Source organism: Mus caroli, unplaced genomic scaffold (assembly GCF_978045245.1).
Source record: "Mus caroli unplaced genomic scaffold, Mus_caroli_1 scaffold_18, whole genome shotgun sequence".
Taxonomy (NCBI): domain Eukaryota; kingdom Metazoa; phylum Chordata; class Mammalia; order Rodentia; family Muridae; genus Mus; species Mus caroli.
In genome coordinates, this window is record NW_028227273.1 from 22,376,472 (window position 1) to 22,403,453 (window position 26,982).

General features: G+C 44.6%; 1 protein-coding gene across 1 annotated transcript in view; it reads left to right on the plus strand.

The window, feature by feature from the left end:
* Alk (ALK receptor tyrosine kinase) overlaps nt 1–26,982 on the plus strand; it is a 735,816-nt gene that overhangs the window by 17,795 nt on the left and 691,039 nt on the right. The gene's annotated exons all lie outside the window — the stretch shown is intronic.

Consider the following 26,982-nt stretch of genomic DNA (forward strand, 5'->3'; position numbering starts at 1 on the left):
AGGAGGGAAAATATTTACAAACCTATCTCCCCAACAGGAGAGGCTTTTCTGGATATATAGTAAATCAACGCCAGCTGCTATGTTCTGCTTTTCTATTCTCATATTTACAACTTGTCAGACACTGGGCATGTGGACAGAGGCAATTGATCAAGCAATTATTGGCTAGTCAATAAATAACGATATGCCTATGTATATACATAAGCATGTATGTCTTCTCTCTTACAGGGATAAGGTTTCTTTCAGTAGTGTCAGGGCTGAGGGTCAGGAAGCATCTGACCTACCCATCTCTGTGTGATAGGTCCTAGAGGCATTCAGTATTTGCTGAATCAATGAGAGAGAGAAAAAGAGTAAATGGAAGATGGATGTAAACACGGTGTGTGCAAAAAGGCTGCTTGAACAACCCGTGCCCCAGTGAACCCAGTATGTGTCTTACAAATTTCCTCGCTTACATCTTAATGGCTCATTGACCCTCTTCCTTAGCTCCAATTTTCCATTCAACATATAACCATTAGGACTTGTGGATGTTAAGGACATTATCATTTTTTATAAAAATTTATATATTTTATTGTATGTTTGAGTGCTTTGCCTACATATATGTAGGTACCACATGTGTGCAGTGCCTGTAGAGGCCAAAAGAGGGAGCTGTAGTTTCGGAGTGTTTTGAGCCACCATGTGGGTGCTGGGAGCAGAAACTGAGTCCTCTGCACAGGGGACTTAACTCTACAAATGCTCTTCACTGTTGAGCCATCTCTCCAGCCTGATGTTGAGAATTTTGTAAAGTTCTGTGTTAGTCTATTTTATTGATACCAGAGAAAATTAAGCTAAAAGCTTGGACGTATCAGATCATTACCATGGTAGAAGCTGCTCTGATTGATGGGAAACAGAGAGGGAGCAGTGTGGGGAAGGAGGGAGGGAGGGAGGGAGGGAGGGAGGGAGGGAGGGAGGGAGGGAAAGAGGGAGAGAGAGAGAGAGAGAGAGAGAGAGAGAGAGAGAGAGAGAGAGAGAAACAGCAGAGGGTGAAAGAGAGACAGAGACAGAAGGAGAGAGGCTAAGAGAGGGAAGGACGGAGGGAAAGGAGAGAAGGGGGAGGAGGAAACTAAAAGAAAGAGAAAGAAGGCAGAGCAGATGCTTTAATTAAAAATAAATCAATTGACGTTTAGTTGACTTTTGTAGTTGTAGACTCAGGGCTCTGTGTCCCAGGGCAAAGAACAGTAAGTAGGGAGAAGAGGCTGATGCAGGAAGCAGAGTCCTGGTGCCAGGAGGATGGATAGAGTTTGGATGGTTGGAGGATAGGGCTCATCTTGGGGAGTATGGAGTATGGAACATAATGTATGTGTGTGTGTGTGTGTGAGAGAGAGAGAGAGAGTATGAGAGTGTGTGCACATGTGTGTGTGTGTGAGCATGTGTGTGTGTGTGTGTGTGAGAGAGAGAGAGAGAGGGAGAGTATGAGAGTGTGTGCACATGTGTGTGTGAATGAGTGTGTGTGTGCATGTGTGTGTGCGTGTGTGTGTGTGAGAGAGAGAGGGAGAGTATGAGAGTGTGTGCACATGTGTGTGTGTATGAGTGTGTGTGTGTGCATGTGTGTGTGTGTGAGAGAGAGAGAGAGAGGGAGAGTATGAGAGTGTGTGCACATCTGTGTGTGTATGCATGTGTGTGAGAGAGAGAGAGGGAGAGTATGAGAGTGTGTGCACATGTGTGTGTGCGTGTGTGTGTGAGAGAGAGAGAGGAGAGTATGAGACTGTGTGCACATGTGTGTGTGTATGAGTGTGTGTGTGCATGTGTGTGTGCGTGTGTGTGTGAGAGAGAGAGAGAGGGAGAGTATGAGAGTGTGTGCACATGTGTGTGTGAATGAGTGTGTGTGCATGTGTGTGTGTGTGTGAGAGAGAGAGAGAGAGGGAGAGTATGAGAGTGTGTGCATATGTGTGTGTGTATGAGTGTGTGTGTGTGTGCATGTGTGTGTGAGAGAGAGAGAGAGGGAGAGTATGAGAGTGTGTGCATATGTGTGTGTGTATGAGTGTGTGTGTGTGCATGTGTGTGTGTGTGTGTGTGTGTGGGTGTTTGGGTGTGAGAGGTGTAGGTAGAGGCTGTCAGTCCAGGTTGAATGAATCACATAGACCTGTTAGAGTACCTGCAACGAGCTCCATGATCTCCTGAATCCTCTGTGAGGGTAGAAGAGGTTTTGTGTTAAGTACTTTAGATGCACAAGATGAGGTCAGGACCTCAGAGAACAAGCAGGGAGCCTTTAATCTCCTCATAGCTGGAAATAGGCAGCCTTTAGCGACCTGATGTGAGCAGGATTTTAGGAAGATGGAGCTGGTGATGGTCTGTGGTTCAGACATGGACACACTAGGGTCAGGATGCTGGGGTTGATTAAAATGGGGCAAGAGAGGAAAGGGGGTCTGTGAAGGAAGCCTTTGTAGTGGGCACAATCTAAGCTTATCCCCAACTAGCTTACAAATAAATGAGACTCAAAGTATGGTTATTTTATTTGGCTTTGACAATTGCTGGGGGTCACCCCTGATCTGCTCTTCTAACCACAGGCCTGGCTACCTTCCAAGCGGTGTACCCTGGATACTTGCTGTTTCTGCTGGCCACATGCTCATGGTTCCTCACCCACCAACCGCTAATCCCTCCAGTAACTGGCAATAGCCAATTTGATTTAAGGAATAGTTTCAAATCAAGGAACAGAAGTTTGTAAACACGGGAGGTCCCTCTCAGGTCTAGACCTTCAGGTATAGAATTTAGCATTACAATACATATCAATAGACCAAACCTCAGCATCCCTTCATAGACCATAATATCAGAGGCAGAGAGCAACAATCCAAAGGTTCCTAGATTTATCTTTATTTATTTATTTTTTGCCATCAAGATTAGAATAACAATGGAAAGGAGAATCTCAGCAGGGAAAAGGTTTAGGGGAGGAGTTGGGCTCCATTGCTAGTGGGGAAGTGAGCGGTAGCCGGGTAGCCTAGCCAACTCCGGGCAGCACATCTTGCAGAGGATGTGAGATGTGAGACCGGCTGTGGGAAGCGTCAGAAGTCGGCGAGGCCTGGGGATTCGGGAGTCATCAACACAGAGACTTCTCATAAATTATGCACTTTACTTAGAAGTTAATTTTGTGTTTTTTAGAAGATAAGAGAAATGAAAAGCTTGCTGAATTATGGATTATGCAACTGCATTAAAAGCAATTCTTTCTTCCCCCTCCTCTGTGTCTCCCTGGTGAGTTCTCTGTTCTTCCCTCTGATCCACTCCCTCTTCCCTTCTTTGTAAACTGAGGGACACAATAACCTCTATTTCTGTCAGATCAGAGGATTGGCAGAGAAGGGATTAGGTGATCAGCAACGTTCACCAGAAGATAGGAACATCTCCTTAGCCTCCTCACCAGTGCTGTGTAGATCAGAACGCTGGGGCTTCCTCTGGAGAAAAGCAACCATTTATATTTATAGGAGGAAATGTTTAAAGAGCTAAATCCTCAGTTCCCTGGGTAGCCCTGTTGTTTGATTTGCAGCTTTTCTTAAGTAAAGAGCCGATTCCCAACAAGAGAGGAACTGCTTGGGAGATAACGTGATTACAGGAAGTAGGGCTTCCAAACCTGGTAGAGGGTCTGCTGCATGCCATGTCTCCTTCCATGGCACCAAGCTCCTGCTGTGACTTAATGAAAGTTCACAGAGATGCTGAGTGCAGGACTCAGGTAGTTGAATTACCTTTGCTTCAAAAAAGAAGGCATTGCTGAATGTACCTTGACACCCTTAAACATTCATCAACACCCAGAGCATCAGAGTTGACTTTACTAAGTAAGATAACATGGGAAGAGGCTGAAGAGGAAGGGACACAAGGCACTGGTATTCCCTGAACATCTATGGCACACCAGCCTCTTTACAGGCATTTTTGCATAGCTCTCCCAGCTGTAGTGGGTACGTATTTTCATCTGTCTCACATATGAGGCTCTGAGGGGTTGAGGGGCTTGACCAGATTGTGTGACCAGCCATTGGCTAAACTGGAATTTGGGTTCTAGGTCTGAGGATCTCTTTCTTGTTCTGAATTTGCATTGCCTTCTCATCTCCGTTGGATGGAATTTTTCTTTTTAAACATGCCCTTGACCACCTCCACTCCCCAAGGGAGAGTTGCTTGAGGATCTAGCTGTTTTCCTGTCTGTCTCATTTTCCACCATCTCCCATTCCTTTTGTCCCTCTCCTCTTTTTGGAATCTCTTCTACTTCCTGTCACTTCTCCCTGAGCAGAATGGCCCTTCTTCTCATAACATTCCTCTGTTTTGAGGTGGACAGAGCATGAAGTGTTGAGTGCCAGTCTCCCTTTTCTCAAAATGTTCTGTCACCTCTCTGTTGACCTTTCGTGAGTCTCTGTTGAGGGCATAATATTCCACTTGCATGGCTCTGGCTCCAGCTCCTGGATTTCATTTTGACTGCAGAACGAAATTATTGGACAAAATACCTACAGCATTCAAGGCACCACAATAGGTGCTAGGAAAAATTATTTTCGGATGGGTGTTTTGAAAAACCCCTTCCCGTGAAAATAAAAGTGTGTTTTCGTTTCGCTTATGCAGACACTAAGGCCAAGGGGAAAAAATCAGCAAGAAAAAGAACAAGGAACAACCTTCCACTGAGCTTAGTAGATTCTTGGTATAAAGGCAAGTGTGCCTCGCTGTGTGGCCCTGCCCTTCTGCCATGGTCCACTATATGTCTATAGCATCATCTATAGCTCTTATGTATCCAGGCCTCTCTGGTATGCAGTCTATTTTCCTGACACCCCTCATGTGGCGCCCCATGAAGTCTGTTCCCTTGACATTCCTCATCTCCTCTGGTAGGTGAGTGAAAGTGTGAGTTGACTTACCCTGCTTACCCTCAGGGTACATCTGCCAATGCTTTCCAAGGCTTTCAAATCTGGACAAGCCAAGGAATTTGCCTGGCCCTGGTGGGTCTTCAACGTGCTCAGGTCAGTTCAGCCTTACAGAGGGATATTACTAATAGTGGCCATTTAGGTTGATGAGGAAGCAAGGCCTGCTGTGAAGGTGAGGTGAACTGACACACAGGGAGCAGCCACTACAACACTGGGGCTATGGTTAAGTGCATCATGGATATTGGTTGTATGGCTATCACATCTGATTCACTATCTGTTATAGAGCGTTGGGCTGCGTGTAACGGACCCAATTGAAAGCAACTGTGTAATAAGCAGTGTACCATTTCAGTGCTGACGTTGGAGGTCATGTGACTTTATTCAGTAGCACATAACAAGACCAAGTATTTAGAGTCATGTGTCTTCCCTCTTCCTCAGGGGTGGTGACTCCTCCAGGGCTGCAGATGACTACAGAAACTCTGGTCACCTTCCCTCATGGCCACTTGCAGAGGCTAAAAAGGAGTAATTGTTACCACTGTGTCCCTTTTTAAGGAAGCAGAAAGCACCCTTCACTCAGTGCATTTCCACTGGTGGCCCCTTTGTTAGGCCTGCCTCACAGAAGAGTGACAAAATAAATCAGTTCTTAGAAGAAATAATAGACTTCGTTCAGATTCAAATATGAGCATGCACCAGACTTGCCAAGAGGACTTGTTAAAATAAGCTCTGGCTGGGCTCCATCCCCAGAGCTCCTGGCTCAGTAGACCTGGGGCGGGCCTAGTGAATTTGCAATCCTAACAAGTTGAAAATGCATTGGTTTAGACCTTTCAGCCCTAGAGCAGCTCTCTCTCGAAGTAGACCCAACAAAGGCTGTGTTGGCAAAAAAAGGACAAAAGGTTTTATACTGGGACTCTGGTCCCTTCTGGTTCACGCTTTCCTGGGGGGCTCCCTTTTCATTTAAAATGGTCATAGTAAGGATCTGAGCTATAAATTTGTCTGAACTGAAAATAGGAGAATTTTCTTGGTCCTTCTGATACACAGACTTCTGGGTATGAAACATTTTGAGTAACTGACCATGAGATGGTAGAGGTGGCTTCTCCCTGCTGTTCTCTCTCATTCTTTTCTCTTCTTCCTCAGAAACATCAGTGTCAACCCCCCTCCGTGTGTGTGTGTGTGTGCGTGTGTGTGTGTGTGTGTGTACACTTGTGCATGCACACCCATAGGTCAAAGGACAACTTTGTGGTGTTGATGTTTCCTTTCCTTCCAGGGTTCTTGGAATTGAACTCTGGCCATCAGGTTTAGATCTCTGGGTGGCAAGTACCTTTACTTGCTGCACCGTTTCGCCAGCCTCTGCAGTGTGTTACTTTTAGAAGATCAAATCCTTCATATCCCTGCAATGGGAATGCCCACAGCTTCCCATCTGGAAGACAGTCAACTCCCTGGGCAGAAGGTCCTGACGGACTGTCTGCCGGAAGCTGAGTCACCACATCCTCAGCCATCAGGGAGCTTGGGGCTGTGGTTACGTCTAAGTGAGCGCTCATTATTGATGCTAATTGAACTGGAAGTTAATGAAAAAGGATTATTTTACAGGGCTTAAGTCGAGGCCAAAATTGTTATTACAGGTTAATTATTCTCCTTAAAAGGGACCATTACAGCCATGATTGTTTTTTATCAGCATTCTCTCTGGTGCTGAAAGAGATTTCTTCGAAAGCAGATTCTTGATATAATTAGTCACCTCATCTAATTCTTAATCACCAATCATTTCTCTTTAGATTAAGGTTAATCAGAGGTGCATGGGTTGGATACTCTGATTTAATTGCATTTGATCAGTTTCAAGGAAACTCTTCCCTCTTTTGGTCAGATGTGTGGCCTATCCCTCTTTCTAACCCTGAGATCTGGTGGGAGGAACAGAGATAGCCTCATGGAGAAAACGACCTTATGTCCCCGCACAGTCCTCCTGACAGTGGATCTTTGGGTCTGGGGAAGGTGATGGGGAGGAAGTCTCTGAGACTGTGCTGGAGAACCCACAATGTAGACAGCGGGAGCTCAAATAACCAAGATACAATTCACAGATCACATGAAGCTCAAGAAGAAGGAAGACCAACATGTGGGTGCTTCCATCCTTCTTAGAAAGAGAACAAAATACTCACAGGAGCAAATATGGAGATAAAGTGTAGAGCAGAGACTGAAGGAAAGGCCATCCAGAGACTGTCCCACCTGGGGATTCATCCCATATACAGTTACCAAACCCAGACACTATTGTGGATGCCAAGAAGTGCTTGCTGAAAGGAGCCTGATATGACTGTCTCCTGAGAGGCCCTGCCGGAGCTTTACAAATACAGAGATGGATGCTCGCAGCCAACCATTGGACTGAGCTTGGGGTCCCCAATAGAGGAGCTAGAGAGAGGACTGAAGGAGTTGAAGGGGGTTGCAAACCCACAGGAAGAACAACAATATCCAACTGATAACCAATCAGTCTCCAAGATCTCTCAGGGCCTAAGCCATCACCAAAGAGTACACATGGCTCCAGCTGCATATGTTGCAGAGGATGGCCTTGTTATGCATCAATGGGAGGAGAAGTCCTTGGTCCTATGAAGGCTCCATAGATGCCCCAGTATAGGGGAACTGAGGATGGAGTGGTGGGAGTGGGTGGGTGAGTGGGTGGGTGGAGGAACACCCTCATAGAAGCAGGGGGAGGGAGGATGGGATGGGGGCTTGGGGGTGGGTAACCAGGAAAGAGGGTAATGTTTGAAATGTAAATAAAGAAAATAGCCAATAAAAAAGAAAGTGGGAGTTCTGTTTTCTTTCTTCCTCTGTCCAGTCCTTATTTTTCCTCCTTTTCCGCTCCTGCTTTCCTCCATTACTAGCTTTGCCTCCCTCTTTCCCATTCTTCAGTCTTATTTTCCCCTAAGTTCTTAGCCTTCTGTTGGGTCTATCTTGGTTCATCTTCTTCCCCTTTCTCTCTGTTTCTCTTGGTTACAAATTTACACACCTGACTAGACCTTCCTGAGTCTTCTTCCTCTGGCATTGTCTGTCTTTTTAAATCTTTATTTTTATTTTATTTTTTTTAAGACAAAGAATCAGCGGGCTAGAATTCAGCAAGTAGGCTAGGCTGACTGACACTGGACTCCAGCCATCCACCCATCTCTGCCTTCTCAGTGCCTGGATTGCCCTTCCTACCATCATGTGAAGCTCCACTCACATGGATTCTGTACTGAACTCCTGTCCTCATACTGACAGCTCTTTCTCCAGCCCTCCTAACTATAAACGTCACTAGTTCTCTGTCTATGCTTATTTATACTTAAGTTTCCCTTTGTCCAGAATATCCTCTAGGCTCCTCCTCCTTTTTTCTAGACATTGCTACTATTAATTCATTATGGGTTTCTCTTTCAAATATTTTCTGCGAGTTGACATAAAACTCACAGAAACCTATTTACATGATGTAACAATGGTCATACGTTGATATCTACATCTAGTTTTTAGTCTTCACATGATAGCTTGGGGTAAACAAGTGTGTTCCCTAGAGAACATGTGCATTAGCTTGGCAGAGCTAGCATCATAAAATGTGACAGAATGGCTGGTGGAGGCAACAGATACTTATTTCCTTATAACTCTTGATGCTGAGAGTCCAAGATTAATTTGTCTGCAGGGTTTATTTCTCCTTACGCCTCTGTCCTTGTTTTACAGATGCCTGCCTTAACATGGTGTCCTTACATGGCTTTCTCTCTTCCCACAAATATCGCTGGCATGTCTTCTTATGAAGACACTAATGATACACTCACTTTACCTTAATTATGATTCTGGTCGTCTTATCTCCATATATACTTGCACGAAGGATTAGGCCTTAAACTGATGAATTGGGGCAATAGGATTCAGTCCATGACAGCACCTAGATCATCCCCCTTCTGTGCTCTGTGAAGGCATTTCTTCTTCTCTTCTTGGGGGTAAAATTTCCATTTTTCCCTCTTTAGTTTGGGAAAAGTTCTTTATACTTTATGTTTATATGAGGTTTCAAACTCTCAAAGACTCGTTTCCTGTATTATACCATTCTTCTTTACAGACACCCATGTACTTTTTTGTGCACCCCAAGAACTATAAGCCCCTGCCTAGAAAGATCCTGTTATCCTGACTGTGTAAGAACTTGTGGCCCCGTGCTTCATAAGAGCTTTGGAAGGTAGGACTTGTGGCTCAGGCATGTAATCCTAGCTACTCTGCAGGCCAAGGTAGGAGGATTGCAAATTCAAGGCCGGCCTGGGCTACAGACTGAGTTTGAGGTCAGCCTGAACATTTTAGTAGACTGCTGTCTCAAAATACAAAATAAAGAGAACGCTGCATAGGTCCATAGTAGAAAGCTTGCCTACCCTTAATTGTACTGGGAATAAGAAGAGCCCATGAGCCCATCATCCGTGTCCTAGCTCTCTGCATCTTCCTGCTTCCCCAACACCACCTTTACTCTCCCCTTGCTCAGAATGGTTTACGAAGCATATAGGAACATTTAGTAAGTATTCCCTTACTTTAAGATATAGGTACCCATGCTGGAACATTCTGGTGCCAAAACAAATTGCTCCAGATATTCATGAAAGGGCAGAAAGAGGCAGAACTATAACCAGTGCCAATGTTGTTTCTCTAGTCACCGAGAACCTAGGTCACCACAGCATCCCCCCAGTGGCCTTTCTTTCCGAGCACTCCGTTAGCCAAAAGAAAAATGGCTTAGGAGAAATGATGGTCAGCTGATGAGCTGGTAATTGACCAGACTGATTTTCACAATTAATTGGTGAATTGAGATGGTGAGGGATGCCCTGAATTAAGCTACTAAAAAGACTATTAAAATGCAAATATTATGGAAAAAGAATAAAATAAGAAATGATAGCCAATGGAGCAACACTCATTTACAAAGCCCATGGATTCTTTTCTACATTATTTAATCAGTTGCGCAGTATGTCCCTGAAGACATCAGAGTAGAGCAGAGCCAGGCTGTGGTATAACTAGCTCACAGCCACACAAGGGTCCTGGAAGCCACCCGTTCCTGCTTCCATTCTCAATTCTTGTCTCCTTGCCAAGCCGTTCAGTCCTAATAAGTTGCAATTCACAGCCCATTCCCTTTTAAAGGAAAGCTTTAGCTTTTAACCCTTGTTCACTTCTGGTGTCTTTCAGAATGAAAAAAGATTTTCTAATGGAATCCCTGTTGCCTCCAGAGTGGGCTACTTTCTGATGTCACCCATTCTCAGTGCAAAATGCCAATGAGGGGGCCATCCAAAGAAATAATGTCTAGAGCTAATTAAGGCTTTAAATCATCTAGGAAAATTAGTATTAACCAGTGGCCCTTGTGTCTACATCAAGAACTTCCCTACTGAAGTCTTGCCATTCTCCAGGCATAAAGCTATATGAAGTCTTAAGACCTGATTGAAAAATGTGTTATGGGTAATGATGGCACCTGCTATTTTTATCTGAACACAGGGTAGGACATATCCAGGTTTGACCATCGGTGCAAATGGAAGGGTATATATAGTTCCTTTTGAGTTATGTGTATGTGTGTATACACATACATATACATATACATGTGTATGTATATATATATATATATATATATATATAGTATATATTTCTGTAGAGATACATTGAGTACCTGCCTCAGTACATCTGATGAAGATTTAAAAAGTGTAAGTGCAAGGAGAGAGAGAAAGAGGAGAGAGAGAGAGAGAGAGAGAGAGAGAGAGAGAGAGAGAGAGACTGTGAAGCACCACTATTCCCCACAGATATTGGCATTTTCTTCCCAATATAAAAGGAAGATGTTTAAGAATTGAAAGGGAGCCTGGGGTCAGATAAAATACTGCATTGCACAAGATGCTTAGGAGTAGGAACGAAACATCAGTACCACCATTGCACCTTGATTTGCAAATCTTATTTCTCTGAAAGAGAAGGAAACTGCCCTGGATTAGAAGTCTTGCTGCTAGGCTTCCTGTTGGTCTCCTGGCTCTGTTATTGATAATTTGAAGAGCTAAACATGATCATGAAGCTTAAGTTTGTTTTAGCATATGTCCCGAACAACAGCCCTTCGAAGGAGCAAGTGCCACCAGTTTATCATCTCCCAGAGGTTTAAGGAGGTTACCACGTGCCCAGAGACCTTACTGCTTCTGATGGAATTGGAGCCTGTGCTCCAGACTCACCGATTCCCATCTGCCAATGGCCATCATGCTGTTCTTTTCCCCTTGACTTCAACAACAGCCACCAGGACAAGCACAGAAACTCTACTCTACCATGAGTTGCTGTAGGGGAGAAGTGGCCTTGCCTTAGACTTTGCAAACCAGGGCATCTACCTACTACATGCACTAATATTTAAGAAATATTAATATGTAAGAAAAGCTTTTGGATCTTTGACATTCCTTTGAGTTTGAAAATTTTATGGTTGTCCCAGTTGTTTGCAATACCTTCTAATCTTCCATTTATTATTAATATTATTAGTCACACCATTTTATGGGAGGACTGTTATTAACCAGGCACTCTGTTTAGGGTTTTTATGGGATACCTGAATTTGGAATCCATTTCAGTTCAGGAAAGACTACAAAATAGACAGGGGAAGGAGCAGAGGCTGCTTTCACTGAGGCTGCTCATCTGCTAGAGACTGAACTGGGATCTGAACCCCTGCACTCAACCTTCTGCCTGGTCTCATGCCAAGGAAGTTCTTCAGACTCTGCTTGTGACATTTAAAAAGTTCCACCCATTTGAGACATCTAAATTCTTATCATTATAGATGTCACGGACAGAAACGTATGTCACTGGTTGTGTTGATGCCCGTGCAATAATCTGCTTCTAATGGGCACGACTGCAAGCCACAGAATTCAGACCTGCAGAGAGCGAGAGCATAATCCCCAGTGCTGGCTGTCTTTGAAGCTGAGAATGCATGTGAGAACCTTCCTAGCGTGAAGCGTTAATGCTTTGCCATCGTGAAATCATAGTGAATCCAACTCAGGGGGTTGTTAGTGACAATAACAGTCGCAGAAAGAACTAATATTTATATACCCCTTTATAGTTTCCTGGGACATTCTGAATCCATTAACTTCATTGATAAGAAGGGAAGAATAATGGAGTCGGAAGCCTGCAAACATATAAAATGATTCAGAGTCTGCAAGAGAGGATCTCAGAGCAGCGTGAACAAGGAGCGGGGTCACTGGTCAGAAGCAGACGGGCTTATCTTCAAATACCTGATCAGGAAGGCAGCTGAACAGGAGCGTAAAAAAGGCCCATGAGGCTGCCAATAAATGGAATAGAATTTTTCTGAATGGAAAGTAGCTGAAATTCCAGGGCTACGGGAGGGTAAGGGTGGAAGTGCTCCGATCTTACAGCCTGAGAAAAATCTCCAAAGCTGTCAGTAGCAGGGACAACAATGGCACATTAGGAGTGGCCTGAAACAGATGTGGCAGTGAATTGGGGGATGGGGTGCTGGCGGGGGGAATCAATGGTTCCTGGAAGGCACTCCTGTGCCCTAGAAGGGAACGGGCTGGAGGAGTTTATAAGGCAAGGTCAGCTGGGTTTTGGGCACAATGGATTTGACTGTGTCTTGTCAACTATAGAGTGGCTCAAAAATGCATTGTATTCTTCAAAATGGGCTTGTGGGCGCTTACATCATTCTGAGGATTCACAAGTCCTTTCTCCCTCCCAAGTGCTCATTTAAAGGAAGAAAGAAAAAGATCTGCTGATAGGAAGGATGCACGTGAAGAAGGGCAGAGAGCACCTTTGTTCACAGAGGCCACATGGACTACAGCAAACCTGGCTTCTGGCTGGTGTGGATGTCTCCAAGTTCCATTTTTGCTACCTGTGAATCATGTCATCAGCCTCTGCAGTTCTTAGCCTCCAGCTTTGCTCAGCCTCAGTTCTCTTGTTTGTGAAAAAGGGACAACAGTTGCTCAGGAATTACTCTTGTCTAGAGCAAGCAATCTGCAAGAGAAGCTATCAGCAGAGAGTCTGTGCAGGGTAAATACTCAGGGTCATCCAGGTCACCCCTCAAGGTCCAGCAGAGGGAGCGAGTGTGGGGCACACAGTTTTCACATGGTTGTGTTGTTCAGATAGTCAAACTCGTACCACTTATCAGTGGTTTCATGCATTATTTGTTTGTGTTGCTGCTTGGTGCTATGGGAGGACTGTTGCCACTACTCTGGGAAGTCAGGGTTCTTCAGTCTGCTTTGTGCCTTTCTTGTTCCATGCATTAGAATGACTAACATCTATCTGTTGATTGATTTTTGGTTGAGTTTTGTGTGTGCATGCATTCATATGTGTGAGTGCTGGTATGCCTTGCCAAGCATGCATTGTGGAAATCAGAAGACGATCAGAAGACTGCTGTTGGTCCTTGCCTTTTACTTTATTTTGAGACAGATCTCTATTGTTTTTCTATTGCACGTGCCATACTATCTGGACTGTGAGCTTCCAGGGATCCCACTGTCTTTATCTTCCATTTTACCATAGTCACATTAAGCTTGCAGACATGTGCATTGTTTATCCAACTCTAATGTGTGTTCTGGAGATCTGAACTCGGGTCCTCGGGGTTACATGACAAGTGCTTCCCCACACTGAGTCATCTCCCTCGTCTTCCTAAGTCTTAACATTATCATGGCAGTAAAATCCAGAGGTTCTCTGCATGGAACAGGTATGTTATTCCTTCAACACACATCATAATTGGAAAAAATTGTGAGACCAAAGCCAGCATCAGCAAGACAGCATAAAATTCCATGGGAGGTGATTGGGGGAATAGACTAAATATTTGCAGGGCAGTAAGAGAATCTCCCTCCAGAGTTTACTTAGGAACATAGATGTGTGTAGGCAGTCATGTGAAAGGAGCAGGTTAACTCTCATCAAACTGCCATTTCCTGGAATAAAGGCTCAGAGAACAAGTTTTTGATAATTTTCCCCCTTGACCTTATTGTATATAGAAGAGCAGGATGTCAGTATGGCTGTGCCCAAATGTTCTCTGTCCCTATTCTCTCAGGTCCAGTTCCATTTGAGCCTCTACCTATGGCGTGGTGCCAACCTTGGGTAGTCTGGAGTCTGGCAAGCCAGTGTCCCCCCAAGCCCTTGGATGTAAATGCTAACCCTTGTTTCTCGGGCAACATCAGCATTCAGTACCTTCTTATAGTTCTTACAGTCCTCCACAGAACCATAAGACATTCTTTATGGGCCTTAGATTTGTCCATTTAAAAGTGAGTTGTGGTAGAGGGATCTCTAAGGCCATTTCCAGTTCCTATGGTCTGTGGCCATAATGACAGGACAAATGGATAGGAGGTGTGCCTGAAATACTTGGTCTGAAACTCACTAATGCACTTAAGTGTTAATCCCAACATTGTGACCACTTAGGGCTTATTCCTCCTAATATGACAAATGGACAATCGCCACCCAATGTCTTCTCTTACCCCAGGGTGCTCGCTTCTTTTACCTTCATCCTTTCAAAACGTTGAATGCGAGGGCTACAAGGCATGCTTAGAGTTTGCCTGACTGATTTTTCACTTTCTTGAAGTAGATACATCTCTACCCACCAAGGACGTATCAATAGCATGCTATGCCAGGTGTATAGAAGAAGGCATTGCAGGGTAAGAAGTCTACGTCTTCTAGTCCACAGGGAGCTAGGGAGGTAGCTTGGACCATACAGTGCTTGCTGCTCAAGCTTGAGAGCCTGAGTTCAGGTCCAGTGTTGTGGTTCATGCTTCTCATCCCAGCTCTGGTGGGGGTGGGGACAGGAAGGTCTATGAAGTATATGCCCGACCAGACTGGGTAAGCTATAAGCCAGTGATAGACTCTCTCAAAAACGAAGGTGGAGGGTGTCTGAGTAATGATGCCTTAGACCGAGATCTAGTTTTTATATATACGTGCATACATGTGCATACATATGCACGTACATATGTATATATGTATATGTATGTACACATATATGTACATTCAGGCAGAAATAAATAAGAGAAAAAAACAGAAAAAAAGAAGAAAGGAAGGAAGAAAGGAAGGAAAGACAGAAAGACCTAGCTAGTTTATAGAAATGCAGGTTTCTACCAAAGGCACTTAGGGATCTACATGTTCAGGCTTGTTTGCCTAAGTTAAGAATCAACTGTAAGACAAAATCCTTAAGAATCTACACATTCAGGGTGGTTTGCTTAGGTTGAGAGCCAACTGTAAGATACAGTCCTCTTCTAATGACTTAACAGCCTAACTACTTGAGAAAGAAATATTTTCATAAACAACTAAACCAAAATGCAAGAGGGGCAAGGGCATGGCTCATGGGGTCTTGGTGACAGTCAATGCCCGCTAACAGACAGGGAATAGCTTGTCTTTCTACTACTTGAGAAAGAAATATTTTCATAAACAACTAAACCAAAATGCAAGAGGGGCAAGGGCATGGCTCATGGGGTCTTGGTGACAGTCAATGCCCGCTAACAGACAGGGAATAGCTTGTCTTTCTCCTGCCTGTAGGGAATCCAGTGCTCAGCTGAAAGCCTGGAATCACTTGTTTAGAATCTTTTGGACATGTGCCTCCCCCCTAGCATTCTCTGTACCACATTGTAAGTGTCCTGCTGTCTTGTTTTATCAGCTTGTTTTCACAACACAGTCGGCAGGAGCTGTTTGTTCTCTTCTTTTAACAAGTCAGGTCATAACGAGGTGAAAGGACTCCTAGGTCTTCCAGGACTAGGAGAGCTAGAGCCAACCCTCAACGGGGGCCCTACCCACCCCTCCCAGCGGTCTCTGCCCGCTTTCAGTCTATTATCTTCTTCCAGTTTTTCTTTCTTCCCTCTGCAAAGAAGCCATTGGAAGGCTCTGGAAACATTCTGTTTCCAGTCAGGGCTTTAAAATGTTAATAAAACAGAGAGAGAGAGAAAGAGAGAGAGACAGACAGAGACAGAGAGAGACACAGAGAGAGAGAGACAGAGAGAGACACAGAGAGAGAGACAGAGAGAGACAGAGAGAGAGAGAGACACAGAGACAGAGACAGAGACAGAGACAGAGACAGAGACAGAGACAGAGAGAGCTTTTAGAAAGGAGGCCACCAGACTCATTTTCTATTCAAAGTTATCTTTGGCTTCAGACAGGTTAGAGCTAGGGATGTCTCCAGTGTTGATTTGGCTGTAGCTGTAACCACTCACTTTGTATTGGTTTGCTACATGGAGACTGTCTTTCGGAATTCATTTGGCAGAATCTCTCAAATCAAAGCCAATAGCAATGTCAATCTACTTTTATACCAACAGTAAAGTTGCCGGAAATCAGATTTCAGAAGGCTACAGAAATGGCCACCTCCTTTCTTTCTTTCTTCCCCACCCCTCCCCCCACTCTCACCATTCCCCTTTCTTTTCTTTGATTGGTTATTCACATGGGGCTTCATGTTGTTCAGGCTGGCTTCAACTTGCTATGTAGCCAAGGATGTCTTTGAATTCCAGGTCCTCCAGCCCCTGCTTCCTGAGTTCTTGCATTCCAAGTGTGTGCGGGCATGATCAGAATGATTTTCTGATCACGAAGAAGCCATCGTAAGAACTTGCATTTAACATGTTTTTTATTTTTTTTCTGTTAAGTGGTTTTTTGAATGGAGGGTTTAGAGACTCAAAAACTTGTGGGTAAGAGGAAGCTCTTTGGGGGAAATTAATAGGAATTCTCAGACACCTTAGGTTTGACTACCACGGAGTTAGAGTGCACGAGAGCTAATTAGGCACACTGAAAGGAAGGCTTAATGATTTCTTTCAGGTAAATTGCAGTATAGATTTCAAGACCACTGCTACCCATGAGCCTCTGCGTTGTGGGGGGGTGGTTCAGAAACTGAGTGGAAGTTCACACAGGGCAAAGCCTGCTTACATCTTGGGTCTTATGGGGGAACCAGTGATAACACATGAGAAGGACTGCCCAGCTGCCATGCTGCACCTAGAGACCTCTGCCCCCTCAGCAATTAAATGCTAGCAAGGAAAGGTGCGTTAACATTGGTGATTACTTAAAACATAAAAGCACATTTTTCATAAGGCAAATAAATAAATTGTCTCACAGGCTCAGTGTCCCCAAGCCCATCCCTTCATACATAGGCTCAACAATGACAGCTACATTTTATCACCAGAAACCTGGCATCCGTATTTATTGGTTCGTCACTAGCTTCATCCCAGGTGCCACCTGAGTCACAGGTGCTGCCATCAAACCTCTCCTGTGCTTCTTTCTCACAGCTCTCTGTTTGGACTCAGCGTGGACCTAAAGTGGATATTGGTCAGGAAGAGCACTCACTCAGAAAGCTTTCTGATTTCCTGAACCGACATCCTTATTTGCCAAAGGTTTCCCCCGTAGCCATTTTAGAACTCCCTTGTGAAACCTAAACACAGAAAGATGTGTTTTTTTTTAAATAAAGGTCTTTGAACATAGCAGCCCTTCCTGTAAGGATGAGAAAAGATTGTCCGGTTCAACGTTAAATTAAATGAAGCTTCCAGAGAATAAGACAACCAACAAAAAATAGTAAGGGACAGTATATTTTGGTACGATGGAAGATATGACATGTTAGCTGGGCAGAAAGCTTATTTATTTTAAATGTAATTGATAAAATGGTCATATCAATATCAGCATCACTTGGGAGTTGGTGGAAATGTAGACTCTCGGGCCCAATCCTGGAAACATCGAACTAGGGTCTTAAGATTTAGTAATGTCGTTTACTGTTTAGAAATGTAGACTCTACTCTTTTGATATTCCTCCCATTGAGAAACAGTGAATTCTCCTTTCTTACCCTCCTGGAATTATCTGCCTAGGCTGTGGCTGTCTGGCTTGTGTGGCAAAAGTGACCCTGCATGACCTGAACCTAGGTCAGAAAAGGCCACGAAGCTTTCTCTTGGCTTCTTAACATAATTGCTTTAGACAGGGAGACACTCTTGGTTAATGGTCCCAGCTAAGTCCAGACTTCCAGCTGTCTTGATAAAATTAACAAACAGGCGAACGAAGCTACCTGGTGACCCTGGCTGATGTCACATGGAAGAGAAGAACAGTGTCACCAAGCCCTGACTAGATTTCAGAGGCACAAAAATTCACGAGATAGAATTAAACTGAGAGAAGTTTATTAGGCAGCAAAATGAGAGGTGAAACCAAATGCTTAAGGCAAGCAGGCAGAAAATTGGTTACACTCCACTGGGGTGGGGTGGGAGCAGGGATAGGCTGAGCTGAGGAGGCGATACAAAGACTAATTTACTCGTAGGTGACTAGAGAGGTCCGGGATACATGTGCTAGATTATCAGGCAGTGAACTCAAATGGAATTTTGGCTTAAATGACAATTCCATGGTGCTCTTGAAGGGGTGGGTGGTTCTGAACCCAGACTTTACGCCTTTGAGCTTTAATTACTCCGTTTCTCTGTTTTCATGTTCGAAAGAGGGATGAACTTCAATCAAATGTTTTCTACCGAGCACCCCTGTGAATCTGGTCTCATGTTAGGCACTTCTGGGGCAGGCAGGGGCAGACGAGTTACGGTACCCACCTTCAGGAACTCCCTTCCATGAGTCTGTGAAAGTCATACGGCAAAAAGCAGGAGTGTGACCTGAGAAGTTCAGGCAGCTTCTTGGGAGAAGCTGCCTTAGTATGGGCATTGGAAAGCTGAGTAGGACTGAGGAGACGCTCAGCAATGAAGACCACTCAGTGCTCCAACAGAAGACTGGAGTTTGCTTCCCGGCATCTGTAGGGTGCCACATAAGTGTCTGTCATCACAGTTCCAGGGGCTCTGAACACCGTCTTCAGACTTCAGTGGGCATGAGGTACATACATGGTACATATACAGGCCTGCAGGTAAACACTCATAGATGTGTGGGAGAAATAAATAAATGTTTAAATATGAAAGAAAAGAGAGAAGGCAACAGATAGGTGAGGTGAAACGGAAAATTTAGAGGAGGAGACCATATTGGAGGTAATTTGAAATATGCTACTTGGTTTCTTTCTTTGTCTGTGCCCCCACTCTCCTTTGCCCCACTCCTCTCTTTTGCCCCACTCCTCCCCTTTATCTCAGTCCTTCCCTTTGTCCCACTCTTCGCCTACTCAGTCCTCATCCATTTCATCCCTTCCCCCTTATTCCTGTCTTCTTTCTCTTCCCTTTCTCCTTCCCTTCTTCCTTGCAGTGCAGGGAATCAGCCTCAGGGCTCTGCATGGGACATCTAAGTTCTATACCACTCAGCCACATTTTCTGGAGCTTTGAGACAGTCGTACTGTACAGCCCAGGCTGCTATGGAACTTGTGCTCTTCTTGCCTTGGCCCCTGTCGGATCAAGGGTCTATGTCTATGGCCAGCTCTATTCTCCTCTTTGTCACACTTTTTATGTATGACTGCCACAGTTCTGGAAGGTGGTTTTCTTCAAGCCAAGGTTTATCTTTGGGATGTAAGAAAGCTCTCAACTTACAATCTTTCACAGTTTCTTCTGCTTCGTGGCAAACTTCGGCATGATTATGTCTTAGACAGTTTCAGGAAGAATCGCTGTTTTATGGACAGATCAGGGGGTGTGGTGGTGGTGTGGACATGAGCCTCCACCAAGCTGTTAAAGAACTAGGGTGGGTGGGTGTAGCAAACATGGCTTTCCTGTCTCCTAGGACTCCTGGGCCATCTGGGTTGAGGAAGTGAATTTCCTTTGTTTCTCCAAATTGGTGGGAATGAAAATTACAGGAATCGGAGATTTAAAACAAAAGAGAAGTGAAAAGATGAGAGACAGACTGGTGCTTCATTTGGACCTGGAAAGGTGAATGCTCCCCGGAGCCTGATAATGGGAAAAGTTTTACGGAGACGTAAATGCAGGGTAGGACTCTTTTTTTTTTTTTTTTTCCAACCTGCTTTTGGAATTTCATCTGCCCTCGAGGTCTCAGCCTGCTCTTTTGTAAAGCATGGATCAGGCTGTGCAGGAAGAAGGAGGTGGTCAGAGTCTGTTGTGTCTGGATGAGCAGACAGGGAAGCCTTTCCTGTGGACAAAAAGTTTGCAGTGCCCCCAAATGCTGCCATACCCGCTGCTCCAAAGTCAGAACAGCATAGCTCCTCTATTTCCTGTGAGACATAGGACTCCTGCTCTTTGAAACTTGGTGAAAGCACCAAGCCGCCAATCAGGAGAAGGAAGGTCATAATTAATGATAATAGCCTGGTGTTAATTATAGCGATTTAGCAAGTTAGCAGAACAATTCCAGTAACACAGCGTGACACTGAATGCACACTGTCTCAAAGCAGCCTGCTGTTTCCTTGAGCATTCCCAGTGTGCCCCTGGAACTTTGCAAGGCTCAGCTCCCTGAAAGCTTTGCAAGTGAAAGCTAAGAAGTCTGCATCCTCCTTTTCCAACAAGGGTTTTCTTCTTTACTTTGCTCCATATCATTCGCTGCTACTTCTGTCAAGAGCCGGTGGCTTACAATGTTATCCACTATGGACCTTTATTCTCTTGAGTTCCGGGCAAGACTCAAGGCATGCTCGTGCTACAGACAGTATTAATTTGAAATGTCCACCTGGAGGCTTGAGGGTTTCAACACTTGGTTTCTAGCTGGTAGCTCTCTTTTGGAAGGCTGTGGAACCTTTAGGAGGCAGAGTCCCGGGGGAGAAGTGGGTCACTGAGGGTGGGTTTTATAGCACAATTCCACTTCCTACCTTTTCCCTGACCACAGATGAAGCAATGTTACAGGGCAACTCAAAGTTCTCCTTCTCTGCCATCCTTGCCACAGTGGACTGTAACCCCCTTTAGCTGTAAGTCTGAATAAGCTCTCCACTCCTTAACTTGTTTTAAAGAGGTCAGCTCAGGACCTTTGGAAAATTCCAACAGGCACCCCTACCTTCTTAGAAGAGAAAGGTCATGGAGCTCATAGGCACCCTTCCCATCCGGGACGGGAAAGGCTGATTACATTCCTCAGACAGACAATGGGGGGGGGTGGTGGTCAGTCTTCAGCCACCTGCAGATAAGGGAACTCCAGAGCATGTAGACACATTCCTCAGGGTGGACTGACCATTGGCCATCTGCAGATCTCATTCCCTAAAGACCAATCAGTTTAAAAGTCACACTCTTCTGCCAATCACATTGTGCCTAGTGGCTGTTGCTCTATTCTATCCCTGAAAACTGTATAAAAACTGGCCGAACAGGCCACCTTGGGGTTGCTGCCTCTCCTTCAGGTGCAGGACAATCCCAGATCTCAGGAACAATAAATTCCTCTTGCTTTTGCATCAATCCCTGGCTCTGCATGGTTCACTTAGAGAGTCTCCAGTAGCTAAGGCTCATCAGAGTCTTACAGTTTCATGTCAGGTACTGCAATTAGGAAAGAAACTAATATGGCTTGTGATAGGCCCCTTGATGGAGCTACCCACCTATCCTTGGCTTGTCTCTCTGTCCAGGCCATATCTAAAGTACTGATAAATTAGCAGTGGAGAGTACCTTGTGAACAGAGATGTTCCAAACATCGTGAGGCCAGAAGAACTGCTCTAACTTTATGGGAAATGTGAAAGAATGGCCACAAAGCCCTGTTTCCTCATTCCCCCCCAAATCATTGTCCCATGGAACTTGTAGTGTCCCTTAAAAAGGTAGCTCATCAATCATTTTTATTTTCTGAGATGAAGTCTCTTGTACCCAGACTGCTCTCAAAAATCATTATGTATCCAGGATTATCTTGGTTTGTTGGAATGCCTGTCTTTCTCTTCTAAGTGCTAGGATTGTAAGCATGTGCCACCTTGACCAGTTTGTGTGGTTCTAGGAAATCAAACTCAGGACCTTGTACATGCTAGAAGAGCATTATATCAGCAGAACTCTGGCCCCCAGTCATCTGAATATTTTTATGGGGTGGACCATAGGGAAATTGTGACCCATTAGTTATTATGGAATTAGACTATAGTTCTTTTCAGGTATATGAACTCATAAGCTTACTGAGGCTATTCTTCTAACACTGAAATTAAAAATCTATCTGTAGACCTCTCGAGATCCACAAGGTAGGTATTAGACAGGTTTTGGGGTTGGGGAAAGCCAATAAGTTAAAGGCTTTAGGCTCTGCTCCACAAATAGAGGGTCTATAGCTTTTATCTACTCATAGGGTCTGTGACTCCGAATGTTTAAGAATCACTGCCGTGAGGTTATTTAGTAAATCACTGAAGGGCTCTGGCTCCTTCTACCTGAGGCCAGCAAACTGACACCATCCTCCTGATTTTCCCATCAGCCTTTCCAGGGATTTCTACATCACAGCTCATTCTGAAATGGCCACAGACAGGCTCAAGATAGAACCTGGCAGACAGCAAGAGCACAGAACAGGCAGGTGGGGAGTACATGGGTCTTTTTACCATTGCCAGGAGATTTTCTCTGAGAGATGACTAAGTGGCTTGTCATTAATGAGGCACACCTCTCTCTAAGGAAGGGCTGGCAGAAAAGATGGCATTTCCCTATTCTCTCTCTGACAAGGCAGCAGCCCTGAAAAGATGTAGAAGAAATTTGCAAGATGGGTTCTCAGATGTTCTTTAAACCTGCCCTGGGACATTGGCTGTCAGAGAAAGTCATCTCAGGCAAGAGAGTTAGATTAGCATCTGATGGTGATATAATAACTCATCCCTTTGAAATCATTCAGATGGCCTTTCTTCTCTTTGGTAGAACAGTCCATGTTGTTTTAGCCTGGCCTCTCAACACATTTTACAGGTAACTAACTGGCTGCTTCTTGATACAGAAGAAAATATTTTCTCTAAAAAAATAACTTAGGTGTGGCAACCATACTTCTGACCTATTAGTAGGCATATTCTCTTTGTTTTCAAAAGATGCTAACTCTGTGCTTTGTGGGCAAAGATGTGAAACAAGCTGCCTATCCCTTGAGACAAATTGGGTGGACCATTGTCTGGAAGACATCTCTTTGAGGGCCCCCAGGATGCAAGTGGATTTGTGGAATTGGCTTGGGAGGGAGAAAGCAAAAGCAGACTTCCAGCTTCTAGAGCATTGTAAAGTCAAGGGTGAGATGAGGCTGACACAGAGGTGAAGTGACCTTCTAGACATGGTCACAGGTAATTCAGTGTTCCTCTCATCCAAGTCCTACCTCATAGGAGGAGCTGTGTGTTAGCGCATGCTCACTATAAACCTGTACCTTGTTAGTGACTACCACTTTGAGAAGGAAGGACCACTTTAGACAGGAGTATTCCCTTAGATTGTCTTATCTAAATGTGAGATGTTTTAACATCAGATTATGTGGAACAGTCCAACCTAAGAATGTGGATCAGAGGAAAGATGCTGTTCCCTGGATGAGGCCTGTGACTTTGGGAAGCCTCAGGCTGTTTGTGGATCAGCCACCTGTATGCCCCCAGCAAGGGAAAGTTCAATGTTCTGGTTTCGAGTTCATAGCACCTCTGATTCTAGAGTAAGAGGATGCTGGGTGGAGCTGCTTTTCCTGAGGGAGCTTAGGCCTTCAGGGTCGTGAGTGCTTCCTGCCATCAACCTAGTAGAGGCCTGCTACCTTCCAACAAAGCCTCTGCAGGGCCTCTCCCCAGCTAGCCTGCTGTTTCTGTGTGGCCTCTAACTCTCTTTGCTCTACTCTCTGACCTCTCTACATCCAGGATACTGGCCAGTGTTATAACCTGATGTTACCTTCCACTTAGACCTGGTAGCCCTGTACCTCACATTAGCTTGCAGTAGGGCTCCCTAGTCACCTAGCTATGTATTCTGCCCATAGCCACTGTGTGAGCCAAGTTCTTATCCTTTGAGTGCTTTGCTCCTTAATACCTCAAAAAGGATCCTCCTTCATCACAGTGACTGGAAACTCATTCAACTTATTGGAACTTCGCAGGCCTCAGTAGTGACCTGATCTCAGTGGTGACATCCAATTCTGAAGGCAGTGTTCTTTCTGTCTCCTGTATTGGGTGTGGATAGGAGAATGTTAGGAAACAGATAAGTCCATCACTTTCTGATTTGGTGATTGTATCTCTCTTCTGAGTCTGGGAAGGGACCCAGGACCCCACTGATATTATCAAAAGCAAAGCTGACCGAGGTTGTTTTTAGAAAAATACCTAGGAGGACAGTCCAACAGATTTGCCAAGGAACAATATTAGAAAAAAAAATTAGGCTTGAAGTTTATGGTTTGTAGGCTATTGACTCTGACAAGTCATATGACCTCAGAGGCTCTGTGTCTTAATGTATAAAATACAAATAATTGCAGACATTTTGTAAGGTTAATACATACAGCAAACAGTGCGCTTAATGCAAGGCCTGACTTGTCACAGTTTCCATTATTCTCACTGAGTCTCCTGGAGACCTAATTTCCCCAGAGCTCATAACTTTCTTCTTTGTCTTTTCTGTGATTTTGGGGCCACTTCTCTTTCATAGAGTAGAGACTGCTGCCGTTCCACACCGACTTTCTCAGAGGCAATCAAGTCCCTTTACAAATGGTAAACAGGTGGTTTCTTGGTAAACAAAAAGCTGTGGGCTTGATTTATCCTGCAATCTAACAAAAAGGAAAGAGACAGCTTTTGATTCCATACAATGGGAGTGGAGCCTTTCTTACTGAACAATGTTCTCCTCTGCATGTGTCCCCAAGTTGGGACGGATGGGATAATGGCTCTACAGATTGTAGTAAACAGGTGGGCCCACTAACATTCTGTTCTGGTGCTCAAGTCTCTTGTGCATAAGGAAGGGTCTGGAAGCCCATTGCTAAGCAGAAGGGGGTGGAGCTTCTTCACTGAGCTTCTCTAGGGTCATGGGTCAGCCATTTATTCTGTATGGGAAAGCAAGCCCCGAGTTCTCCTTTAAAAGCCACAGGCAGCCATATGGAATGCCTCTCTCGCCTTGAAGACTTGTTTATAAACTAATAACAGAATAAAGTCAGAATATGGGTGGTAGTGGGAATCTACCTAATTTGTTCTACATTCTGTCAATGTAGAGGCCTTGCAAGGCCTTGTAAATTCATTGTATAAACAACAGACTGACTTTCCCACTGAACAATCAAATGAACAGTTATTTCTTCAATAACTACTATGTGCCAGGCAGCATTGGAGGCAAAAGAGATAGAGCAGTGGAACAAAACAGAAAACATTTCCTGCTGTCACAATGATGTCTCCGATCCATAGGGAGTACAGACAATAAGTCAAGAGACACATAGCAGGTGGCGGTGAGCACGGGAGGGGCCCAGAGACTGGCAGAGGACAGCAGGAGATAAGGGGTACTTGTTTGCAGAACTGCTGTTGTGACAAGCTGATTTTAATGTAGGCAATGAGAACAGTGTAAGTGACAGAGCTTCGTGGAAATAAAGTTTTATGTGAAGGGATGGCAAGTATAGAGGGGCTGATGCACCATTCCATTTTGGTCCACATCAGCATCCAGCTTTACCTTATGGACAGGAGAAGAAAGCTGGGTGTTTATTTCTGATACGTGAAAAAAAAATGTGACACCAGAGGAGCCAAAGAAGACAGTGATCCTAAATAAAAGACCAGTGAGCACCCTCTTACTTAGGATATAAGTGTGCTGGGTTGGATTAGCACTAAACTTTCTAACCTGAAGGACCCGAAGACCCTGACTTTTACTCTGACTGCTGGAAAAGTAGGTGGTGCAGGAGAAGATGGATCAAGGACCAGCGGCGGCGGAGGACGGAAGCACAGACAAGGAAATCTTATACAAGGGAAACAATCTGTGAGCCAGTCCAAAGCAGAGGTGAAGCTCTACTTCCACCGAATACTCTAAAGGAAGGTGATGTCACATGGTCGCCTTTACCACTGTCATTGTTATCACCATCACATGTGTGTCAGGATTATGCCAGTTACTTGTCTTGTACTGGACAAGTTACCTGGACAAGCAACAACTTAAGGGACAATTGAAGTGGAAACCTTATGGTTTCGTTGGAAAGTCAGTTATATCAAAGAACGTTTTGCCAAAGCAGACACAGGTGAAAGGGTGGTTTGCTAAAGCAGACACATGAAGGAATGTTTCGAGGACATGTGATGAAGGATTCTTTGCTAACCATGCATGCATTGGTTCACTTTACATTGTGTGGCTGAGCTACGTTTGTCATGAGTCCAGAGAGAGAAACACACCCAAAATTTCTGGTGGTGTTCTGGTGGCTTCTTGCCACTTCCATGAACTTGGGCTAATGGGCTGAGTGATGTCAACTGATACAGACTCACATCCAGTGGTGAGGCAAGACCTGTGGGAAGATACGTGATATTTGGAGGGAGTACAAATAGTACCTAATGGACAGTGATGAGGCCCGCATTGCTAGCCTTGCAACTCTTCCTGGTCTCGCTTCTTTGTCTTCACTGATCTTCGCTTTGTTGAGAGCAGGAAAGCAGAGAACTTCTTGGCTGTTTCTGCTAGGTCGTACCACTGCTGCTGATTCATGTTTGCTATCCCAACACTACTGAAATGGACTCCTGGTGTCCTCATGAAGTGTTTGTGAATGGATTGAGCTGCTGCAGATTCCTGTGAACTGAATTCCCGATTTCCTGACAGTGCAGATGGGATTGGCTACTAAAGAACAATTTCTAGACAGGTCGCCTTCCCCATGTCCTAATAACTTTTCTCTTTTTTACTAGCTCTGGTGGATGGATGGTGGACTAGAGGAGAGGTTGAACATTTATTAAAATAGGCTGTGAAAAAATATATGGCTACAGACAATGACTTATTTTTGTTTCACAGTTTGAAGGTATGGAGTCTGCTATGGTGGGGAAGGCTTGGCTATGGCTCTGTAGTGACAACAGCCTGAAGTGATTACTTATTGTAACTTTACAAACAAGGAATCAGATGTAGTCAACTGGGTCACAACCTATAAAGCCCACCCCTATGTCCCTGGTACCTACCCTATGCCTGCCAGGTAGGTGTCATTTATAAATTTTAATAACCTTTCAAAAACAGTGGTACTAGCTAAGAATCAAGTGTTCAAAGGTGAGCTGGAGAGGTACATTTTACATTCAAACCATCATCACCCTTTTTAATAGCTGAGTAGTACTCCATTGTGTAAATGTACCACATTTTCTGTATCCATTCCTCTGTTGAGGGACATCTGGGTTCTTTCCAGCTTCTGGCTATTATAAATAAGGCTGCTATGAACATAGTGGAGTATGTGTCCTTCTTACTGGTTGGGACATCTTCTGGATATATGCCCAGGAGAGGTATTGCGGGATCCTCCGGTAGTACTATGTCCAATTTTCTGAGGAACCGCCAGACTGATTTCCAGAGTGGTTGTACAAGCTTGCAAT